We start from the raw sequence: 11,163 nt of genomic DNA on the forward strand, positions 1-11,163 counted from the left end.
CAGAGGTGGTTTGAATAATGCAATACACACCACCAGCAGCTCTAGTGAGGTATTTCACTGGTGATGCACAGGGACTCACAGCATATGTGCATATGCCACTGGAAAACTAATCATATCAGTCAAATTAACATCCTTTTTACTGCAGTTATTTTTTAGTAGCCAAACTCCTCCCACCATTTGCCTTATTTGGAGGAGACAATTTGGGCTTTAGTCCAGAGACCACAAGGCTTGTCATAAAGTTAGTATACAAAGCATTGTTTTGCAGTTGTTTTTCGATAAAGCTAATTAGGGACAGATGTGTAGCAGGGTTCACCTTGATAAGTCAGCAGGATACATTTCAAATTCTGAGAATTAGAAATTGGTCCATTTTCAGAGTTAAATTACACAAAAAGGTGTAAAAATATAAAAATCTCAAGTTGTTTAAAGTGGGTAATTTACACATTAAAGAAATATTTTTTTCCCCAGATAAGAAGCGGCCTTCAAGGGCTTAGTAATTAGCATATGAGCCTACCTAGGTTTAACTTTCAACTAAGAATAACAAGAGAACAAAGCAAATGTGATGATAAAAGTAAATTAGAAAGTTGTTTAAAATTGCATGCCCTGTCCGAATCATTAAAGTTTAATTTAGACTTTACTATCCCTTTAATTTTTCCTTCGTGATTTAGACAGAGCATTTAATTTTAAACAACTTTCCATTTTACTTCTATTATCTAAATAGCTTAATTCTCTTGATATTCTTTGTTGAAAAGCATATCTAAATAGGATCAGTAGCTGCTGACTGGTGGCTGCACATAGATGCTTTGTGTGATTGGCTCACTCATGTGCCTTGCTATTTCTTCAACAAAGGATATCTAAAGAATTAAGCTAATTAGGTAATATAAGTAAATTGGGATGTTGTTTAAAATTGTTTTCTCTATATCATGAAAGACAAAATTTAGGTTTCATGTCCCTTTCATTATAGGGTGTCTAATAATAAATTCCATTGAGTTTCCCTTTGTAGTTATTCTCTATTTCTGTCCCAACTCCTCTTTAATGGACCAATCTGATCTATTGGGTAACATCTCAATTAAAGTGATTGTAAACATTAATGAATTAAAGCCCAGTATCAAAAAATTATCTTAAAAACAGGGGCATATGATCAGCGTTATGTTTACCATAACGCAATGGTAAGTATTTTTAAAGGTAAGTGTCTTTGTAAACTTTAATGAATTAAAGTTCCCCTGTTGTTAAGATTATTTTTTATACAGGGCTTTAATTAATTAAATACACAGACTACATTTATGCAAATTTAATTCATTAAAGTTTACAATCACTTTAATTTATATTATGATCTTGTTTTAAAAAGTTAAGATTTTGCATCCTCAAATGTCTTCTAGTATGGGACTGATGTAGCTTAGAGTTGCCACCTGCAGAAATGACCCGGACAATTCGGACATCCATTTGTGTGTCTTTCCGGGTTTAAATCTGAGTCTGGGTTAGGTTGGAAACAGCCACAGCCAAAAAGGTGACATTATGCATTTGTAACATACTGCACATTTCTCTCTTGCCTGTGTGTGTATTTATTTATTTTTTTTATTATTTTTTTTTTGGGGGGGGTTCTGAGTGTGTGTGTAAGTTTCTTTGTGTGTGAAAGTGTCTTTATGTGTGTGTGAGTCTGTGTGTGAGTGTTTGTGCGTGTGTGTGTATTTTGGTACAATATATATATATATATATATATATATATATATATATATACCTGTATATAGATGATTGTATATAGGTATAGATAAATACATATATTTATAAGAATATCTATTTATTAACACATAGAACATAATCTGCTATGTGCAGAACATTGGAATGTGAAATATTTACAGTAAATACGCACTATAACAATTAAATATAAATATATTAATAAATATATTTTTACATGTTTTCATCTACTTGACTGTAAATGGCTCCAATGCACTTCTATAAATATGTCTATATGTCTGTACATAAATATTTATGTGTTTATACAGGTATGTGTCTGTAAATACATACAGTATCTCCCAAAAGTGAGTACACCCCTCACATTTTTGTAAATATTTTATTATATCTTTTCATGTGACAACACTGAAGAAATTACACTTTGCTACAATGTAAAGTAGTAAGTGTATACAGCCTGTATAACAGTGTAAATTTGCTGTCCCCTGAAAATAACACAAATCACAGCACTTAATGTCTAAACTGTTGGCAACAAAAGTGAGTACGCCCCTAAGTGGAAATGTCCAAATTGGGCCCAATTAGCCATTTTCCCTCTCTGGTGTCATGTGACTCATTAGTTTTACAAGGTCTCAGGTGTGAATATGGAGCAGGTGTGTTAAATTTGGTGTTATTGCTCTCACACTCTCTCATACTGGTCACCGGAAGTTCAACATGGCACCTCATAGTAAAGAACTCTCTGAGGATCTGAAAAAAAGAATTGTTGTGCTACATAAAGATGACCTAGGCTATAAGAAAATTGCCAAGACTCTGAAACTGAGCTGCAGCACGGTGGGCAAGACCATACAGCGGTTTCACAGGACAGGTTGCACTCAGAACAGGCATCACCATGGTCGACCAAAGAAGTTGAGCGCACATGCTCAGCGTCATATCTAGAGGTTGTCTTTGACATATGAGTGCTGCCAGCATTGCTGCAGAGGTTGAAGGGGTGGGGGGTCAGTCTGTCAGTGCTCAGACCATACACCGCACACTGCATCAAATTGGCTCTGCATGGCTGTCGTCCCAGAAGGAAGCCTCTTCTAAAGATGATGCACAAGAAAGCCTGCAAACAGTTTGCTGAAGACAAGACTAAGGACATGGATTACTGGAACCATGTCCTGTGGTCCGATGAAACCAATATAAACTTATTTGGTTCAGATGGTGTCAAGCATGTGTGCCGGTAACCAGGGGAGGAGTACAAAGACAAGTGTGTCTTGTCTACAGTTATGCATGGTGGTGGGAGTGTCATGGTCTGGGCCTGCATGAGTGCTGCCTGCACTGGGGAGCTACAGTTCATTGAGGGAACCATGAATGCCAACATGTATTGTGACATACTGAAGAAGAGCATCAGAGACTGGGCTGCAGGGCAGTATTCCAACATGATAACAACCCCAAACACACCTCCAAGACAACCACTGCCTTGCTAAAGAAGCTGAGGGTAAAGATGATGGACTGGCCAAGCATGTGTCCAGACCTAAACCCTATTGAGCATCTGTGGGGCATCCTCAAACAGAAGGTGGGGGACTAACATCCACCAGCTCCGTGATGTCATCATGGAGAAGTGGATGAGGACTCCAGTGGCAACCTGTGATGCTCTGGTGAACTCCATGCCCAAGAAGGTTAAGGCAGTGCTGGAAAATAATGGTGGCCACACAACATATTGACACTTTGGGCCCAATTTGGACATTTACACTTAGGGGTGTACTCACTTTTGTTGCCAACGATTTAGACATTAATGGCTGTGTGTTGAGTTATTTTGATGGGACAGCAAATTTACACTGTTAAACAGGCTGTACACTCACTACTTTACATTGTAGCAAAGTGTCATTTCTTCAGTGTTGTCACATGAAAAGATATAATAAAATATTTACAAAAATGTGAGGGGTGTACTCACTTTTGTGAGATACTGTACATACACATATAAATACATAAATACAAATGTAAACACCACATTTACCCAGGTGCTGAACCAAAAATGGGCCGGCTCCTATGCTTACATTCCTGCTTTTTAAAATAAAGATAGCAATCAAAATTAAATTAGAAAGTTGCACAAAATCATGAAAGAAAAAACATTTAAACATTGGTTAACAAATCAGGGAAACATAAAAACTGAATTTCAGATTAAATAATAATTATGTTTGCAATGCACTAGTGTCTGCATTACATTGTTCTTTTATATCTTATCACTGGTTATATAATAACATTTATCATAAATAGGACGAGTTGCTAGTACATCCTTAGATGCCGGGCATGCACAAGCTCTGTTGATGTCACTGTCAGCATCTAGAGAATGTGTAGAAGGAAAATGCATGTGCGGGCGGTTTACTGCTGTATCAGCAGCAGGTTACATGCACAATTAAAAGGTATAGAAAAGCAGCGCTAGCTTTTTTGCAAATAAGCGTATATGTAAAAATGTTTCTGTATATAATACTTTATGAATCCCTTCTTATAATTATCAGTCACTCATAATTGTTTTGTCTCTTTAGCTAGCACAGTAGTTTCTACGTGTCAGTCACTTGCACCTCTTTTTTTAACCCTCTGCATTTCAAATTTTATTCAAAGCTTTGTTAACGTTTCAAATATAAGCATATTACACATGTATAATGGAATTATGATGCAGTTTACACTCCAGTTGCACACCCCTTTATCAATGACACACAAGAGCACAGGAATAGACTTAGGATCAGTAGAGTTTGTTGAAGAAAAAATTAACATCAGACAGCTGTTCCAAATTAATAAGGTTATAATTGTACAATTAAACATGATTACAACAAAAATGACAACAAGTCACTTTACAGTAATACAGAGTGTGTGTGGCGCGCAGCATTGGATAGCAACAATGTCTCTCTTTTATAGGGCATGTGTTGTTTCTTCACAATAAGCACCTCGTGGTCTTCTTCTTATCTTGTCGATACAAACTTTGGGTGTTACTTTAGCTGAAAATACTTACTTTGCATATACAGCAGTTTCTGTACTAGCTGAATTGACAAAAAGAAATGTAACTGTTTAAAAATATCACTTGTCAGTCCCTTATAACACATAAGTAAAATATATATACAGAATTAAAAATATTTTTCCTTAACATTTCTCACCCTTTTGATAATTTTATTATCACATGTATTACCTATTACCTTGCGTTTATTATCACGCCATTATTACTTTGTGTCTCTTACTTGACTAACTAACAACCTTCCTACCTGGAAATGACCCCTTAGACAGACTGTATATCACTGAGTATACAGATAAGCTGCATAGACAGTGGGATGCTGAGCCTCCATTCCAGATCTGCCTACATAGTTATCATTTCCTCTAAGCATTCACACATCTTTATTGGTAGCACGCAAACACAAAATATGCAATCTCTATCTAAACAGATAACAACAGCAGCCAGAACTGCATCCCTTCACAGGCCTAGGTCCAAATCCTGTAGTAGGCCCAAAGCTGATGAGGTGCAATTGTGGGACCCCCTCGCAGAGATGAGATCTTCCACCTGTCTCCTAAAATGACTGGAGGGTCTGCAGGGAAGGCAGGTAGCTGAACTAAGTTATCAGTCGGTCATCTCTGTAACTGTTGTATCATCACCCTAAACAATCGGTATCTTCATCTTTTTCTGCAATGAGAAACACAAATCATTAACAATTTCCAAACAATTAGGCACATTAGAATTACTCCTATCACTACCACTATGGATTTTAAAAGATTTGTAAGCATATTTTTAAACCAGGTTCCAATCAATCCCATCCTTCCTTAGCTATATCTTTAGATCTTTGTTGTAACTCTTTTACTTTATTCATGTGTAAAACTTGTAGTCTCATTAATAATCCCATCCATAATACTAGCATATTTGTTAATTCTATTTGCTAGCTCAATTCCCCAACCTGTCCAGGCAGGAAACTACATCCAGATGAGAATAATTCTTACTTATACCTTGTTTGAGGACCATTGGAATAATCTTACCATCTTTCCCAGCCATAGTTGAAACCATCTCATATTGTTATATAACTGAGTTTGACAGGTCCATTCATCATTGTCTGTCTGTTCAAGACAGGCACACCTAGTGGTACACAAAGCTTTTAATGTTGAACAAAAACATAAACTATTAGAATCAGCAGTTACTGTATCACATGGTACTTTGTTAGGTTCCATATTAAATGTTAAGGTAGCATTTTACAATCTGTTTCCCCCACATATACATTGGGCAAACTAAATATGCAACCTTTCATGTTTGCTATGTCATTAACATACATTGGTCCTAGACACATTATTGGTGTAGAAACTATACCAGCAAGTTCTAAGTATGTACTTTGATCTGAGATAGCATTATGAACAGAGTTATCAATATCTATTTGAACATCATAGCTGTAATCTGTCACATTTAAATCATTCATTGATATTGGTACACCTATTAAAGGGATTCCTTTATGATTGGCAGGAACATGAGAGCATATCCAACAGTCTGTGGCATTCAGTTGCTTGGCGGTTTGTTGGTGTAAAAGCCAGATGGAATTTGTCTGTTTGTCACCCTTCACTGGTGTATAGAGGTATAAAACACAAAGAAAAGGACACAGAAAAAACAGGACAGTATGTGCATCTTGGCAGTTAGTTAACCCACTTTGTCCCCAGTGGTCTCACCCTTTTGACACAGGTTTTTATCACCGGCCTGGAAGTTCACTTTCTTACAGTGAGAGGCGTGTATCCAGTTTGGTTTCCATTCCACTTTGACTGAGGTGGGTGTTGTCAGTAACACCTGATATGGGCCGTCAAACCGGGGCTCTAAGTGGCTCCTCACATATCTTCTTATCACCACCCAGTCGCCAGGGTGCAGGTGGTGAGTTCCAGTTATTTGTTCTGGATCTGGTAATGAAGAGAAAACTTTTCCATACAAATTAGTCAGTTGCTCATGCAGCTGAACAACATAATCAGTTAGAGAAGCATACTGCCCATGTAATTCTTGTGGAAAGAAAAGACCTATTAGTGGTCTACCAAACAAAATTTCAAATGGTGAAAGGCCATGCTTTGCCTTTGGGGTGTGTCTTTCTGTAAAGAGGGCTAAAGGTTGTCTGCTCACAGATTTTAGCTATTTTATTTTTTAAACACCATTGGCTCTCTCTACTTTCCCAGATGATTAATCTGCAACCCTGTCATCATTTCTGCAAACACCAGTAAAATGAGTCCCTTGATCAGATTCTACTGTTTCAGGTAGACCATATCTGCACACAATTTCAGTTATCATTTTTTTTCTGTTACACCTGCTGTTGCCTTGGCAACCCACCAGGCCTTCACCCAAGAGGAAAACATGTCTACACACACCAAAACATACTCATACACACCATATTTGGGCAGCTGAATATAGTTTATTTGCAGTCTTTGGAATGGGTAGTCAGGTTTTACAAGGTGTTTCATCTCCACCTTTGTCAATTTACCTGGAGTGTATTTAGCACACATCATGCATTTCTTGCACCTTTCAGTTACAAATTGTGAGAAACCTGGTGCAAACCAAAATTTATTAACACTTGCAATCATTCTTGCAATCATTCCCCCTTTGGAAACATGGGAAGGGAGATGAGATAAACTGGCTAAAACAAGATATAGCACTGTAGGTGCACATAATCTACCATCCCCATGTTTCCAAACCTTATTTTCCAGTTTGCAACCAGCATTTTCCCACTTGCAATGAGTTAGGGAACCTGTTTGGTTTTGGAGGGTTTCTAAGACCTCCATTGTCAAATTCTCCACAGTTTCAGAGGACTGTTGGAGTATCATGAGAGCTGCCTTCTTGGCTGCTTCATCTACCTTATTATTACCCATAGTGATAGGATCTATCGCTCGCTGATGTGCCTTTAATTTCATAACAGCTATAGCTCTTTTGAGAACGCTGCGGTCTGTTCCAGTGTCCACCAAACACTCCACAAAATGGTATGGCATGTCAGAGAGGGTCAGGCGAACAAAGGCATCACCCCCTCTGCTCTCGGGCATGATTGGTAGCACTGGAAGCCCAGTCCATCAAATGTTCTCCCAGAGTTATAACATTTACCTTTTCTGGGTTCCCCCTCATTTATCCCTTAAACTGTTTCTATTGGGGTTTCCTAGGGGCACATACTGGCATTACCCTTAGTGTTTTCTTTTTCTATACTTCTATGTTCCTTTGTATTGAGCTCGCTAAGCTCATTAGTGTTGGGACTGATTTATATCGCCAATCAGAATGGGCAGAAACCAATTGAGAAACCAATTTTTTATGGATTTCTTTATTCAGTCCTGACACCAATGTGGCAGTGAGCATTTTTCCCATACCTTAGTCATCAAGGTTACCTCTCCTTGGGGCATATACATCTTGCCATGAGGTGGTATTGGGCACATAAGATACTACAGTCAAAACTCGGGGCACTAATAATTTTCCCCAGCAATACTAAAACCCAACAGTTTCCTTTTATTATTTAGAGCATGCAGTTGTAAACAATTTTCCATTTCATGTCTATTAGCAAAATATCATTATTCACTTGACATTCTTTATTAAAGGATCAGCAAGGCACCACTGGGAGTCAGCTGAACACATCAGGTGAACCAAAGAAAAGGTCCATCTATGTGCAGCCTACAATCAACAGCTAGCTCCCAGTAATGCATTCCTCCTCCCAAACCTACCTAGAAAAGCATACATATATATATATATACAGTATATATACACAGTATACACATACATACATATACAGCACACATGTACACACTGTGACATAAATATTCACACTCTCACACGCATGTATTTACTATCCAATACACTTACAAAGATACTCACTGACAAACTGGCACACAGATTCTACACACTCTACGAAAAAATGCACACAAACCCCAGGACTAGGGCACATAGTCCACAAGGCCTTGGCATGCAGTCACAAATGACAATAGACATCCAATTGCCAGTACCCACATACAATTAGACCCACAACCAAATATCTAACCTTATAAATGCAAGGGCTACCATTAGTAACCAAAAAACTTTCAAGGGGGGTAAGTACTAGTGGTCTATCAGTAGTGAAAATACTTGAGGGTAGTAAAAGTGAAATTACCAATAAAGTAACTAGCAAATCAGACCTCTTAAAGATTCACTACTAGAATCTTGTGTATATTGTAATTTATATTAATTCTACTGCAAAGAAGGACCATAATGTACAAAGGGACAATGTATGGCTATTGCAGTGTCACTTATGCAAGTCACAGTAGTGCTGGCCTTTAAAAATTCCAGTTAACCCATATACATACCAAGCAGGGATGTGAAACCCCTAAATGCCCTCAAGCATAACATACACTCTTATGTCTTTTAATGAAAGACTTGCATATGTGTGTGTGCAAAACATACATAATCTTACATTTAATTCAGTTGAACAAAAAGTTTCTAGCAGCACATAAAGTCTAGGACAAAAAAAGGGTTAAAAAAACAACAACAAAATTTGTTCTGCTCTGTGCTGGAGGAAGGGAGGGGGGTTGGAAGCCCCCACCCAGTAAGTAGCTGCAGCACACATACTTTGTCTTCTACAGAAAAAAATACATTGGGCTGTTTCTTATAGGATTCTACAGTTATTTTTATAGAGATTTTGCTAGTGGAATAATTCAAAGGTTCCCCTTTGGAAACCCAACATCCATCCCCTTAGTCAGCTTGCACCATTCAGGTAGATGCCAGCTGACCCACATACTATATTCTTTATACATTTCCTCCTGTGGGCTATTGAGGAAATTTTGGACGTCCATTGCTTAAGGATGACCTCATGTCACCCTTTCTAAGAATCGTTTCTCATAACCCAGTTATGATGGAGGGGACTCTTACCCTTCTCTCTCGACTCTTAGCAATACTGTGGCTGTCAGGGAAAGTCCCACACTATAAATCCCACAATATAAATTCCATACTAAAAACCCCTCCTAATTTTCCAACAAACCCAAATAATAAACAGTAGGGAGACAAATCCTAAAAGTACTTGGCCTCTTATATCATCAAAATCAAACCATGCTAGGGGACTTACATCAACAGTTTTATATATCATTAGAGACAAGTCTATTACAGCTCAGGGATGCGCCCTTCAGTATAGGAGCGTGCAAACTCAAACCAGTGTGTCCAAGGTTTTCAGGAACAAAGCCAAGAGGTGATCAAAAGATCAGAATTCGCCCTTGTTCTCTGGGAATAGCACTATGCCCAATAGCAGCAATGGACTGAAGCTGAACTTAATCAACGATGTCCATAGGCCGAGCATAGGGGGTACCCAGAGACTTTGTACTGACAGACCAAGGTTGACTAGTAAGGAATTCTGCAGCTACCCACACTTAACCTTCTATTGTTTGCTGTACAGACAATTTTAGTAACAGTTTATGTTTACTTAACAAACACAGAAAATAGAAAACATTTGTCTCTGAGGACAGTAGAATCCTCTTACTTAACACACTACTGCTCCCACTTGCTTTCTCCGCAGAGGGGCGTCTTGGAGCAGTACATTCACACGCTGTAAAGGACCTCTTACACTCACACATTCATAACAAAAGATGTAAAACATAAAACAAAAAATACAACTCTCTCAGGTTCTTGGGAGTTTGTACTCACGACAGGACAGAGGGTTTAGGAATCAGAGGATAGGAGAGCAATTTGAGAAACAAAGGTTCTCACCTTTTTGGCGCCTGTGGTCTCCTGTCCTCATAGTTCCAGTCCTGGCTCCGTCCATAATCGCTTTCAAACTCCCGGGTTTCGGCACCAAATTGTTGAAGAAAAAATTAACATCAGACAGCTGTTCCAAATTAATAAGGTTATAATTGTACAATTAAACATGATAACAACAAAAATGACAACAAGTCACTTTACAGTAATACAGAGTGTGTGTGGCGCGCAGCATTAGATAGCAACAATGTCTCTCTTTTATAGGGCATGTGTTGTTTCTTCACAATAAGCACCTCGTGGTCTTCTTCTTATCTTGTCGAAACAAACTTTGGGTGTTACTTTAGCTGAAAATACTTACTTTGCATATACAGCAGTTTGTGTACTAGCTGAATTGACAAAAAGAAATGTAACTGTTTAAAAATATCACTTGTCAGTCCCTTATAACACATAAGTAAAATATATATATACAGAATTAAAAATATTTTTCCTTAACAAGTTTTTGTATCCCTTTGCCTACCAGAGAAGTGTGCAACATACTGGGAAGCAATATGTTAAAATACAAAGGGGTTACACACAAAATTAAAGTAAACTCCTATGAACTTCTGGTCAGAACACAGCCACTGAGCCAATCAGGGATGGCATATGTGAGTCGCTGCCAATGACTTGCCTTGTGTGCTGCTGCTCCTGAGCTGGCTTTATCTATGTATTTAATTATTTTGTGGAGGGGGATTATTAAAATAGTTATTTTAAAGTAATAGTGCAATAATAAAATGATTTAGCACACTAGAGCATTCCTTGCTACTTAATTC

At 38.0% G+C, this 11,163-nt stretch overlaps 1 long non-coding RNA gene across 1 annotated transcript; it reads right to left on the bottom strand.

Moving 5' to 3' along the window:
* Window positions 1-4,447: 4,447 nt before the first annotated feature.
* On the bottom strand, window positions 4,448-10,711 carry LOC128645178 (uncharacterized). Its single transcript, XR_008400085.1, has 2 exons — window positions 10,367-10,711; window positions 4,448-6,576 (listed from the first exon to the last, which is right to left on the bottom strand). It is a non-coding gene; the product is annotated as an uncharacterized LOC128645178 (long non-coding RNA).
* Between the last annotated feature and the right edge of the window lie 452 nt (window positions 10,712-11,163).

The sequence above is a fragment of the Bombina bombina genome, chromosome 1 (assembly GCF_027579735.1).
Source record: "Bombina bombina isolate aBomBom1 chromosome 1, aBomBom1.pri, whole genome shotgun sequence".
NCBI classification, from domain to species: domain Eukaryota; kingdom Metazoa; phylum Chordata; class Amphibia; order Anura; family Bombinatoridae; genus Bombina; species Bombina bombina.